At 39.3% G+C, this 14380-nt stretch overlaps 1 protein-coding gene across 5 annotated transcripts in view; it reads right to left on the reverse strand.

Moving 5' to 3' along the window:
* TUSC3 (tumor suppressor candidate 3) overlaps positions 1 to 14380 on the reverse strand; it is a 600786-nt gene that overhangs the window by 269155 nt on the left and 317251 nt on the right. Inside the window, exon 1 of one of the 5 annotated variants that reach the window (XM_030312237.1) lies at positions 10967 to 11199. The exons of the other annotated variants lie outside the window; for them this stretch is intronic. The gene's annotated coding sequence lies outside the window, so the exon portion shown is untranslated. Of the gene's footprint in view, positions 1 to 10966; positions 11200 to 14380 lie in introns of those variants that run through there. 5 annotated transcript variants of the gene reach the window in all.

Consider the following 14380-nt stretch of genomic DNA (forward strand, 5'->3'; position numbering starts at 1 on the left):
TGCCTTTTTTAAAGGTATTTACGAATAAATCTCTCGTCTCTGTCTCCCAGACTTTTGATTTCCCACTATTATGTGAGCATTTTTGCCCATAGTAATTACTCGCAAAAGAATAGTTCCTTGCTTTTTCCTTGAAATGTGTGAAAATGGCCTCCACTTTTATCTATTTGGAGACAGGAGTAAATTTATGGTCTATATCAGCTGAACATCTATATCAAGATACACTCAACATAATCAAAATCCACCATCTGCCCTGTTCTCTTCCAAACTCGTCTTAATTTCTATTACTGTAACTAAATGCTACCACCGTAACCAAACCAATGTGAGTTCTCTCCTTGCTGAGTCACAGAGAGAAACTACACGAGGTGAATTTTTGCACAAAGGAAATTTTACTTGCAACAAATAAGGAAATCATAGGAAATAACTAACAAAGCTGCAACTCTAAGCAAGGGTGTATGGGTTCCTTTCAAAAAAATTTTTTTAGTGTTTATTTATTTTTGAGAGCGAGCACAAGCAGGGGAAGGGCAGAAAGAAAGGGGGTCACAGAATCTGCAGCAGGCTTCAAGCTGTCAGATGCGAAGCTTGAACCAACAAACCGTGCATGAGATATGACCTGAGAGGAGGTCTGACACTTACCCGACTGAGCCACCCACTCACCCAAGGGTTAGGGAGAATAGTTTAAAAGGGGATCCTTGTCAGTGCATGTAGAGGTGGGCATGAGGTCGTACATGCACCTTAAGAAAACATGCATTATACATGCATTGTAAAGTAAATGAGGTTTGTGTTCCTCCTTGGGCAGAGGTTTTAATATTATAATGAGGTAAAGGTAATTATTGGTTATTCTAGAGGTCACTGCACTGGCCACTTGAGCAGGTGAATCAGGGAGTTAAGCTCAAAGCGGTGGGAGTGATCTGGGCTGGCTGGAGGTCCCGTCAGAACTGCCTGAGGGGTGGTTTTGCCTTCCTTTTGCCTGAATTAAGAGATAAAGCAGGAAAAAAACGCTTAAGGAAAAATGTAGGACAAAGGTCGGTGAGTAGGACAGTAAAGGTCAGGTCTTGGGATCTAGTTGATGATACCACAATCCTCCTAATTACCAATTTTCAGAGCCTCAGGGTGGCCTTCCATTTTCCTCATTCTCTCCAACCATACTGCCATCCATACTTGGTTTCCAAGTTACTCAGCCTCCAAAGTGTCTTAAGAATCTGTTTTCTCCTTTTCATTTTGTAACTCTTGCATTCATTAGAAAGGCATCAGGACACCATTATTAGTCCATTCTCCCCTTGTTTATAAATTTACCTTCCTCCTCTACCAACCTAATCCAAAACTTTTTAATCCTGCCTTCCTGCATTCTATTCTTGGTAAATTAGCCAGAGTGATCCTTTTTATACAGAAACCAGTGCAAAGTACTTTCTTTGTGTACAGCATAAATAGCAGTCTTTTCCATGCCCTCGGGCCCCTATGTTACTTTCTTCCTGGCTGTCTTTCCAAACTCATTTCTACTTCTGCTTTCTGACTATGCTTCAGCCAGGCTGGTTTTCTTATTTTCCTTAAATATGTCAAGCATACTCTTCCTCTGTCCTTCCCACTGTTGTTCCTTCACCCTTTTCACACAGATAGATGTCCACATGGCAAACTTTATCACTTTATTCAGGTCAAGGCTCAGATCTCCTAAACTATCATCTTGAGATAGGGAAACTAAAGGGACCCCATGAGGGGGGAAAACTTTTTTTAGCTCCTTTACCTATTTCTATTCTTGCTAGGATCTGCACACACATACACACACACACATACACACACGCCTTAATATATGTCCTCATAAGGGATAAGAAGTTAATGATTCCTTTGGAGACTTCCAGCCCAATAGATGACATCTCAGGAATGACTGGGTGAGAATGACCCGGCAAGACCATCATGTGTGTATTCTGGACCACTGGCGCTAGACATCTCAATGCCAAAACCCTCTGGCTCCAAGGAATCTGTGACTTATGATGCACACATGGCCCCTGTCCTTGTTCAGACCAGTTCCTGGATGCCAGAGAGAACATGTGCACCAGACCACAATCATCAGTAAAAACCCCAGACCCTAAGCAAAGAAGAGACTCTCTCCTTTGCTTCTGAGTCTCCTGGACACTCTGTCTGTTCCTGCACTCCCTATATATCTCCAATAAACCCTGCTCTCACTTCCTACTGGCTCACATTTGATTTCTATCCTGCCGCACTTAGCCAAGGACCCTCCGGGCTCATCCTGCAGGACCCAGCCTGCCTGCATCAACCTCATTTCTCAGACAACGCTTTCTAAAAACTAAACTCCTTACTCTTCACACGCATACACCCTTAACTTTTTCATATAGCACTCATCATTACCTGAAATTATGCTATGGATTCATTTATTTCTAGTCTCCCCTATTAGGATGTAAGCTCCATAAGACAGGGCTTTTTATCTGCACTGTCCAGAATAATCCCTGTTTCACATTTTTTATAGTTATCTATCACTAAGTGGCATTATGCTTTTATATTCCTTTCCCCACTGTAATGTAAGCTCCAGGAAGGCAGAGACTGTTTTCTTTATGAGTACACACTACACCAAATAGTGCATTTGTTGAATGAATGAATGAATGAATGAATGATTTCAGCCATTCTCTGTTTATTCCCTGAAGTACAACACTAAGCATGTGACTGCCTTTAGTCCACATACTTTCAGTAGCTCATCCCTCGGTTTCAAAGGAGGTCCAAACTCTGGATAATGGCTTAGAGCCAAGTCAAACCCTTTATCCCTGCTTTAATATAGCAGCCTTCAAACTGGAGTTTACACCAAGGACTACATAGACAAATGGTTTTATTAGGAGAATCCATTTCCAAAATCTCAAAAATCCTGTGTTCTTCCCTAAAATTAATGGACTTGGAAAAAATGCTGAAGTGCAGGCTAACTCTTCTTCTTGCCCAGCTTTGTTAGGACAAGGGCCTTCTATCTTAGCTAAAGAAAGAGATCTCTCCCTCCCATCCTGACTAGTATGTCTAGGTGGGTTGCCCCCCACAAGGGACTAAAAAGACAAAACAGAACAAAACAGGGTCTCCTGGGTGACTCAGTTGCTTAAGTACCCAACTCTTGATTTCAGCTCAGGTAATTATTTCCCGGTTGGTGAGTTTGAGTCCCGCATTGGGCTCTGCACCGACAGCGCAAAGCCTGCTTGGGATTCTCTCTCTCTGCCCCTCCCCTGCTCGGAGGAAAGCAGGCACTGAAGCGTTTGTGCTCGCCCTCTCTCTCTCAAAACAAGTAAAGAAACATGCAAAAAACAAAAAAACAAAAAGACCTCCAGGGCAGCCAAAGGACCATCCTAAGTATTTGTATACGTGTTGAAAAGTGAGTGATTTTAATGTCTTAGACAAAAATCCTTTTGTTAATCAGAGGTTTCTGGTTTTTTGCTTTCAATAATATTGAAAGAGGGCACCATCCACTTGTCAGGTACAGATCATTTAAAAATTGTTTTGGGAATAGAACGCTACATAAGTTTTGGCCCATTACTCAAAAGGAATTCAAAAATTGAGTGATATTGTGATAACAGACTCCTATTCTTGTCTCCTCATTGTGATTATAGTTCTTTAACACCTAATACAAAGAAAAATTAAAAGTAAGAGTAAGAGCCCACTGGGTGGCTCAGTTGGTTAAGCATCCAACTCTTGATTTTGACTCAGAGCCTGCTTGGAATTCTCTCTTTCCCTCTCTCTCTGCCTCTCCCCTACTTGTGCTCTCTGTCTCTCAAAATAAACATTCTTTTTTAAAAATAAGAATAAAATAATGCTGAATATTATCTCATTCCAGCAATAATTAATATTCATCCATAGACATGTACTTTTTAGAAACCTTAACCATTTCTATAAGTAATTTTTTCCCAGTACACTTTTGCTTTTCATTTTTTCATGTTTACTACTATTTTCTCAACTTCATAACATATGTTGTTATTTTGATCAATTGGGTACAACTCATAACTAATGATAACTCAGTGCAAAACATAAATTTTAATACAGCCTTATGGTCAGAAGTGTATTTAAATCAAATTTCAATTCACACAACTCTTTTTTGCAGAGAAGACTTTCAAGCAAAACAAAAATTAGGGTAAAAGTCTATCTGATTACACTGCCAGTGGGAGGGTAAACTGGTTTAACCAGTTTGTAAAAGTGGCAGTATCTACTAAAGCTAACTGCACCAGCAGTTCCAAATAGACATAAATTCACCATATGACATGTATAAATTCGTATAGCAGCTTTGTTCATAAAAGCCCAAAGCCGGAAAGAGACCAAACATCTAACAACAGTTAATCAGATATATAACTTGTGATACAGTCGTACTATAGATCAATAAAAATGAACTAATGACATCTATACATAATGTGAATGAATTTTACAATCTAAGGATCCAGACACAAAGCTAATGTATTTGGATTTGTGGAGATAGATAACATCAACCAAATGAGAACAGGAAGAGGCTATTTTTTTTCCAAGCTTGCTATAGCAAGGGAGTAAGCCACCCTCACTTGAGTTTTGACAGACTTAAATACAGGCAGAGGGAGTAGGAAACCTTAATGTAGAAAAAAGGGAAGATCTTAGGTACCCCCCAAATGGAAGCTATTGGCTTGGAGGAAACTGTAGTTAGACTAAATAGAAGGAGGGCATCTATGTGATTGGCTAGGGCAGCATATTTGGCTCTCTGTAGTTGGTCTAAGTTGGAAACAGGGACAAAAACTAGGTAGCTGTCAGTTTTTTATCAAGTCTTGGCTATTTGGGGCTAACCGTTAAAGAAGTTATTGTTGGGATTTCTGGATTGACTAGAGATAGCAGTCTGACCTCCTATAGGTCGAGGCTGGCTTCCTGGGATGTTTATTACATATAAGGGGTTGGTTTCCTGGACATATTGCTACAGGTTGTAGGTCAGAGTTCTATTTTTATATATGATCTGGCCATTGTTGGCTAATATATTAAATATCTCAGGTTGGAAGTCAGGAGAGTGGAAGAGGGCTCAACAGGGCACTAGAGTACTGGAAATAGTCTATGATCAATTTCCTCCTGTTCTGAGTACTGGTTATTACATAAGTGTGTATTCTTTGTGAAAATTTCTTGAGCCATAACTTTGTGATTTATGTATATATGCCATATTTCAATATAAAATTTACTTTTTAATAATAAGTTCCATAAAAAATTATAATTTTTCAAATCCCTTGGAAGCAACAAAATGGAAATGCAAACTCAGGAGGATAAAAAGATAATATAAAACAAGCAATTGTTAAAAAGAAGAGCTCCTTCTTGTGTGTGCATTTGTTTTTTAATGGATAGCTATCATTTCCATTCCTTCAGAAATATTTAAAAGAATGCCATGACAGTTTTATTTTTTGAATGTCAATATTTATAACTTGATGGAAATTTTCATCTTTGTATTTTAAGGTTGTAATGAAAACTTTTAGATGTTTACTTTAAAATGCACCAAGGGATATCTAGTCTTCTAAATTCCTTTAGAAGAATGTTATTGAAGATCACATTCTGTGTGTTCCTGCCTTTGTCACTGTTGCATCTTTCTGGAATGAACTTGTCTATCCTCCCTGTAGTTCACAATTTTGCTCATTCTTTAGTGCACAACTTAAATATCATCTCCATTATGATTCCCAACTCCTAGTCAACAGTGGTCACTGTTTTCTCTTTGCTTCCATACATTTTGTTCACAAGTTGCTTATTTAAAGTCACACAAGTCATAAGTATCTAAAGACAAAAAATATTTACAGGTAATTGTGTCAAAACACTGCAACAAACAGTAATGATTACTAAGAACTTAACTTTTCTTTCAAATATAAATAATCTTTCGAAAAATTATTTGAGAGACTATAAAAGCATTTTTTTGTGACAAAACTTAAGTGCTAATCTAGGCATTAAATAACACGGTGATTTTATAGATAGAGATTAAAATTATAATTTTAGGCTTTCTGTGCATTATTCTTGAAACAATACGTAGTAAAGGATTTATTAACACACCTTACTGTTGCAAGATTTTTTTACGTCAATACCCACGTTCATCGTCTCACCGCTTTGAAGAATGAAGAGGTGGACACAAAATAAAATGGGCAGCAGGCAAAAGTTTATTAGATATAAGATGAGAAAGTGAGAATAGTAGGAAAGCTCTCTTTACAGAGAGGGGGCATTCAAATGTAGATGCCCCCAACTACAGGCAAGCGACTTTGTTTTATAGGATTTGGGTGGGCCCCTTCCCTTCGCCCTTGTTCCTCCTCAGGTCCTACCCTATTGGCTTGATCACTGTAGCTGCTGGGTTGTCATTCTTGATTGGCTGGAATTCATTGTGGGAAGAGTCAGGCTATGGTCATACTATCCACCATATAACTTATTACTTATTTTACTTATTTTAATTAGGTATTCTTTTTTTTTTTTTTTTAATTTTTTTTTTCAACGTTTATTTATTTTTGGGACAGAGAGAGACAGAGCATGAACGGGGGAGGGGCAGAGAGAGAGGGAGACACAGAATTGGAAACAGGCTCCAGGCTCTGAGCCATCAGCCCAGAGCCTGACGCGGGGCTCGAACTCCCGGACTGCGAGATCGTGACCTGGCTGAAGTCGGACGCTTAACCGACTGCGCCACCCAGGCGCCCCTTTAATTAGGTATTCTGATGGTCAAATTCCTGAGAAGAAGCTGAGGGGGAGTAGATGGGTGTCTGTTACATTCTTAAGAGGACCCATATGCCTGAGGGAGTTTGCGGTGGCAAGAGGCTCCCAGCATTGTTCCAGAATATGTGTTTTTCCCCACTCAGGAACATCAGGTCCAAACCTTTTCCTTTCTGTCTACTGAGTCTTATCTTTTCCTATTATATTACTATATATGTATTTAGGCATTCACAGATTAAAAAATTAATAAATCTGTGAAACTTAAAGCTGTAGCTTTAAAATATTAGTATATTAAATAAAACACTGTATATGTCATAATAAATATACCATATTGATAAACTATAATAACTGTTAATAAGCAGACAATCATATGCATTATTTTGTATGTTTATACATCTTTGTAATTGGAGTGCCTGGAATACTCAAACACTTGTATTAATTACCATATTTAATCAAAGTAACTATGTTTTTCTCCAGACACAAGAGAAAAATAGAAGACAGAAAAGCAAGAACTGTTGAGCTATCTTTATTTCATGAGTGCTAATGTCTTATTTTACATATATTTTCTAAGGTAAATAGTGTATATTTTGCTCATCTATAGCTATTCTCCAAATTTTTAAATTATGTTTAGCAATTGTGACATTGTGATTTATAATATAAAATGTATATCTGGTCTTCATCCCCATTTCTGGCACAGAGCTCCTTAAAACCCTTGAAATTTCCTAAGTGATATGGGTGAGAAAGATGTTTTTATTATGTTAATTAGGTGACTTTTGGACTCCACCCAAGGGTGGGGCTGGTTGCCAGGGGAGCTAACCACATGATTAGAGGGAAGGGAGAGGAGCTATAGGTTGAATCAATCATGCCTGTGCTGTGAAACCTCCATAAAAACCCAAAAGGACTGGGTTCAAAGAGCTCTGGGTTGGTGAACACGTGGAGATTCTAGGGAAATGGTATAGTTTGAAAGGGAATGGAAGTTCCACCCCCCCTTTCCTTATACAACACCCTATCCATCTCTTCCATCCAGCTGTTCTTGAGTTATATCCTTTTATAAGAAACTGGTCATCTAGGAAGTAAAATGTCTCTCTGAGTCTTGTGAGTCACTCTAGCAAATCATTCGACCGGAAGGAAGGGGTCCTTGAAACCTCCAACCAGTTGGGCAGAAGCACAGATGTTGTTAACTTGGCCTTGTGACTGGAGTTGGTGGGGTGATAGGGGAAGAGAAGCAGTCTTGTAGGACTGAGCCCTTAACCCATGGGATCTGACACTATTGATGTGGTTTTGGAGTGGTGGTGGGGGTTTGGGGCCCACAGCCAAGAAGGAATTCTTGAGACTTCTTCATGTAAAAAGGTAGTTTTAATAAACCACAGGGACAGGACCCATAGGTAGGAAGAGCTGCCCCTGGGGTTGGGAAGAGAGTGGATTTGGGAGAGGTAAAGGCAAAAAGGAGGTTCCCCAAAGGATTTTCATATGATAAAGAAGACGCAGGATCCCAGAGGCCTAGCGGTTGTCAGGCTAAGGTTGTTTCTCCCTCTAGCAAAACATTAACCTTAAGAGGGTAGGGAGTTCCTGGAGAAATACTATATTCTGCCTGCCTCAAGTATTTGTCATTGATCTGCAGATTATAAGGAAATTTAATTTTATCTGCCATTTCCTTCTGTCTTTGTTTCCCCCATCAACTATCTCCTGATAGAGAATATCCACATAGAGTTAAATTCTAGGACACCCAGCTAGTGTCTGAGAAATATTTGGTGCTGTGGAAAAATCCCTGCCACACTGGAATGTGGTGCAGAATTCTTTCAGTGATCCATGTATTTTCCTGTTACTTACTTCAAAATTATCCAGGCACTTCCTGGGGAAATTCTAACAAATATTTAAAGAAGAGTCCATACCTAGTCTTTTGAAGCTGTTCCAAAAAATAGAAATGGAAAGAAAACTTCCAGACTCATTCTACGAGGCCAGCATTACCTTGATTCCAAAACTGGACAAAGACCCCGCTAAAAAGGGTTCGTGAGTTCGAGCCCCACATCATGCTCTGCACTGACTGTGTGGAGCCTGCTTGGGGTTCTGTCTCCCTCTCCCTCTGCCCCTCCCCCACTTGCTCATGCGCACGCTCTCTCTCTCTGTGTCTCTGTCTATCAAAATAAATAAAAATAAACTTTAAGAAAGACATCCATTATTATCATTTCATTTATTTAAATATATGTTTTTATATTATTCAATTCTTTAAAAAGTCATGAAAACAGTTCTAATTTACTTAACTCATGAAATCAGTTTAGTGAATTTAAACTATATAACATTTAACTCTGGTCTTGTATAAATCTAAATATTGTGCCGATGTTATTTTTATTGGTAAACTGAATTTTACAGATTCTTTATTTTTTTTTTAAGTTTATTTATTGATAGAGAGAGAGAGAGAGAGAGAGAGATGGGGGTGGGGGAAGGGCAAGAAAGGGAGGGAGAGTGAAACCCTAGCAGGCTCCACACTCAATATGGAGCCCAGTGTGGGACTCCATCCCACGAACCTTGAGATCATGACCTGAGCCAAAGTCAAGAACTGGACACTCAACCAACTGAGCCACCCAGGCACCCCTGCAAACGCTTTAAATAATGCCAAAAAGTCTTTTCTCATATTGCAACTGAGGTCTTTTTTTAAACTTCATAATTATAGTAAGGAAGGCTATTCAGTCAATGCATTTTTCAGCCACCACAATTTTTAGAATAAATGTAACAATAACGTATTTATTTCTTAAAAAAGAAAATGGTAGGGGCGCCTGGGTGGCGCAGTCGGTTAAGCGTCCGACTTCAGCCAGGTCACGATCTCGCGGTCCGTGAGTTCGAGCCCCGCGTCAGGCTCTGGGCTGATGGCTAGGAGCCTGGAGCCTGTTTCTGATTCTGTGTCTCCCTCTCTCTCTGCCCCTCCCCCGTTCATGCTCTGTCTCTCTCTGTCCCAAAAATAAATAAACATTGAAAAAAAAAATTAAAAAAAAAAAAAAAAAAAAAGAAAATGGTACTGTTTCTCTACACTAGATATTCCCAGAGTGTACACATAGTGACAGAATGATTTTTCTAATCTGTTACTCTTAAATTTCCCAGCTGGAGAAAAAGGGACAGAGAGGAACAGAAACAGAAAAATAAGTGCATGGGGCACCTGTGTGGTTCAGTTGGTTAATGACTAACTCTTGATTTCAGCTCAGGTCATGATTTCACGGCTCATGAGGTTGTGCCTGCATAGGGCTTGGAACTGAGCCTGCTTGGAATTCTTTCTCTTTCTCTCTCTCTGCACCTCCCCTACTCACAAGCACATGTGCATGCTCGCTCTCTCTCTGTCTCTTTCTCTCTCTCAGAAATAAATAAATAAACCAAAAGTGCAAAGAAACCAATTGTAGACAAATATTGAATTGTCACCGTGAAGAGCTAATAGTGTCCTCTCTGCAAGAGAGGAGACAAAGTTTAGATGCAGGAAAACCCATCTGACATATACACACAGAAAAGAGAAGGACCTTGGCAATTTTATCAAGCCATAGAATTTAAAATCCAGAGATTGTGGGACCCCGAAGTATAGAAATGAAACATAAAAGGAGTCTTCGACATGAAATAAAATGATCTCGCTTTTCTACACAATACAACCTCCCCGTGAGTGTTTGTTCTCCTTTTGTTGGAAAGGAGCTACCAAGTAAACATCTTGCTAAATCAAAGTTCCCCCCAACAGTCACTACAGTTCCAATTTACCTCTGCAAAATACTACCAGTCAGAGGATAAGTATACATTTAGAAAACATAAAGGAAACAGGAGTTTGGCCTGAAAGATGTGCAGTTTCGGACTGAGAAGTCCCCGTGAGAACTCTCGCGGTGAGTGGGGTCGGTGCTTGAGGAACTTCACTGATCAGGGGCCGGACAAAACTGACTCTGGGCACATGAAACTAAAGAAATCATTTCTCACAAGCCTGAGGGAGAACCCCTTGCAACGTCTGGAAATGCTGGCCTACAGCAACTTTTACCCAAAGAATGCCAGGCTGAGGGCAACTTCTGATCTCCCCGTTCCTCCCCACTGGCCCGAGGGTGGACTTACAGACTTATCAGGTCTCTGTCCAGACCCTCCTCAAAGACTGTTCTCGAACAGACTACACCAGCAGACCATGAAAGTACATGCCACAGGGCAGAAAGACAATTCACCAAGAATACAATATAAACCTGATCATATAACCAAAAAGTCGCAAAAGAACTTATTCCTGAGAAAGGAAAATAAATCTGGTGCAGAAGAATCACAATGAAATATTAATCAGAACTCAGTACAGAGTAAAACTTACCTCTCATCCGTGGCCGGGGTGACATTTCAAACCCTTTGTTTCTAGGGCCTCCAATGTGTACGTTCTTACTGAGCCTCAAGTCCTGGTCCAAGGGTGAGGGTCTCAGCTTGCCTTTGTGGAATTTCTTTTTCTGTTACTGTTCTCAATCTAAACACAATTGAAGCCAAATCGAGTTGGGTTTATTGGCTCATTGCAAACACTCCTTCCTCATTCCATGAGGCATTGTGGGTAATCTAAGTAAGAGAATGTTAGAAGGGGCTTGTTAAAGCATTAACGCTTGTTTTTAACCTTTTAGGGAGAATTCAAGGAAGTATGGTTCTATTCTGGATTCAGGGCTCTCAGAAGAAGGAAAAATTCTGTGGTAAGGCATCTTTATAATTTCTGCCTGGAAGGTGAAAGGAACAAAATAAAACTAAATATAAAATTGATCAAGAAAGGAACAATCACTTCTATCAGTTGAGAGAGGCAGGTGTTTGGTCATTGTGGTTTATACAGAGCTCTTGTTTTTGACAAGATTATGCAAGGGACTCGTTTTCATCTTGCTCTATCACAGTCACAGAGTGGCCTTGTCTGATGTCGGTCTCTGGTGCAATTTTTTATATTCAGCAAAGAAATACCAAGGTCTGTTGGAGTTAGATCAGCTCCAGGCTGACTAGAGTCAGGAGCTGATTTATTCTTTCGCATCTTGGGTAAAAGTATCTTAATTTCCTAATCAAAAAAATCATAGGGGTGCCTGGGTGGCTCAGGCAGTTAAGTGTCCGACTTCAGCTAAGGTCATGATCTCACAGTTCGTGGGTTCGAGCCCTGCCTCAGGCTCTGTGCTAACAGCTTGGTCAGAGCCTGAAGCCTGCTTCGAACTCTCTCTCCTTCTCTCTCTGCCTCTCCCCTACTCATACTCGGTCTCTTTCTCTCTCTCAAAAATAAATAAATGTTAAAGAAAATTTAAAAATAAGTTTTATGTAATGAGTGTGTCTCCTAGATATATTCTAGAATAAAAGTGATTTTGTATATTATGCCAAATTATATTCAATTACTTTTAGGCTATATCTTAACAAATAACTGAAGCCTTGAAGTACTATGTCTGTGTAATCATCAGAAATTAGATTATTTTTGTAAATATTGTTACACTTCAACCTAATGCCACTTCCCATGGCCTTAATTAAAACATTTTCTGGGGGCGCCTGGGTGGCTCAGTTAAGCGTCTGGTGGTTAAGCATCTGACTTCAGCTCAGGTCATGATCTCTCTGTTTGTGAGTTGGAGCCCCGCGTTGGGCTCTGTGCTGACAGCTCAGAGCCTGGAGCCTGCCTCGGATTCTGTGTCTCCCTCTCTCTCTGTTCCTCCCCTGCTCTCACTCTGTCCCTCTCTCACTTTCTCAAAAATAAATAAAGATTAAAAAAAAATTTTTTCTTTTATTCATACAATTTAGTAGTGTTTCATTGCATATGATTTTTTCATTATTGTTTGACTCCTGTCTTAGAATTTCAAAATCAATATAAATTCATATTTGAAACACGGAATTAAGGAAAAGTCTAGTAAAGATTCGCCAAATCAATTACAGCACTAAGGAGCACGCACCCACACAATTACATTTGGAAGCTATGTTTGTGCTTGGGATGTTTTCAGAAACAACCCCCAGCACGTGTTTTCATTATGTTGAACATATGGTTGACTCAGAAGGCCTTGCACTAATTTTTTTAAAACATTTATTTATTTTGAGAGACAGAGAGTGCGAGTGGGTGAGGGACAGAGAGAAAGAGACATACAGAATCCGAAGCAGGTTCCAGGCTCTGAACACAGAGCCTGACTCTGGGCTCGAACGCATCAACTATGAGACCGTAACCTGAGCCAAAGTCGGACATTTACCAGACTGAGCCACCCAGGCGCCTCTAGCCTTTCACTTATTTGTTCAGCAGGTTCCCTGTATCTGAAAAGGCCAGTGGAGCATATGTTAGCACCACAAAATACTATTTCAAAGGACTTGTACATAGGTTAGTAAGTGGGGGCTCACAGTGTGGAGCAAGGCAGAAGGCATTATTCTCTTAAATTCTTATATATCAGATGCTCTGAGGTCAAAGTCCAAAGTTTGGCTGCCTTTTGGCAAGATGCTTCCAGAGTTTTCTAGACTCACTAAGAAAATCCAATTTATCTTAATGAAATGATATAGAAACAAGGTAGGGAAGTGGACAAATGATTGAAGGTATTTAATTCAAGCAATCTGTAGCAATTTTTTAAAAAAGAAAAGAATCCAAGAGGGTCACAGAAGAATCCAAGAGGGTCTCAGAGAGTGTCTCTGAGATTCTGAAATAATTGAAGAAGTGTTCTACAGAGCCAGGAAAATATTAGAAAGGAAACTATGAAGCCAGGTGAGCTTAAGAGATAGTTTCACTATCCTTATTAGGCCAAACATTGTTTGAACTTGGACAGATGTGTTTGCTGCAGAATTCTTAACAGTGTCCTTTTATTTGTGGTTCTCCTGATTTGAAACCGCTGTGATTTGTTAAATACAATGACCAATTTAACTTATGTTTTACTTCCTTTCAATTTTCCATTCTTTTGAATATATAAAAGGTTGAACTGAACTTTTCAAATTAATGAGTAAACTGTGCACTGAATCTCCAAGTGCATCACTTTCTTCCTAATATATTTCCTAAACTCGACAAACAACTTATTTGATTGTATGCCTGTGCCAGTAATTGTATTTCACTGAATAAATGTTCATTTTCAACTTTGTCATTTTTAAGGAAAGAAATGATGGCTAGTTTTATTTAAAAAAATCACAAATGCTGAGATAAGCATGAATTTTTTTTCATATTAAGTTTTTAACTGGAATTATAATCAGTAATTAAGTTATATTGGTAGAATTATGATAAATTCCATTGGTTTCCTGCAAGAGTTCATCATTTATTCCAGAGGCTAAATTAGATATTAAGAAATATGTCATGGTCCCTGGATGGCTCAGTCGGTGAAGCATCTGACTCTTGATTTCGTCTCAGGTCATGATTTCACAATTGTGAGATTGAGCCCCGCATTGGGCTGGACACTGGGTGTGGAGCCCGCTTAAGATTCTCTCTCTCTCCCTTTCCCCCTGTCCCTCCCTCAGTCGTGCTCTTGCTCTCCCTCTCTCTCTCTCTCTCTCTCTCAAAAAAAAAAAAAAAAAGAAAAAAGAAAAAAAAAGAAATAAAAAAGAAATATGTCAAGGGATATTTCTCTTGGCTAGGCTAAAACCTAGAAGCTCTAAGTTTAGTACCCCAATTTATTAGTTAATAATGTTTAGTCTAAATTGATTCTATTACTAAAAAATCATCTTTCTCATTAAAATTGTATATCAATGAATACCGGGTACGAAGAAGAGAATGTGTATGGAACATTTAAAGAATGAGAGAAAAAGCATTCCAAATCAGGGACATGTTTTC

Source organism: Lynx canadensis, chromosome B1 (genome assembly GCF_007474595.2).
Source record: "Lynx canadensis isolate LIC74 chromosome B1, mLynCan4.pri.v2, whole genome shotgun sequence".
In the NCBI taxonomy this organism is placed as follows: Eukaryota; Metazoa; Chordata; class Mammalia; order Carnivora; family Felidae; genus Lynx; species Lynx canadensis.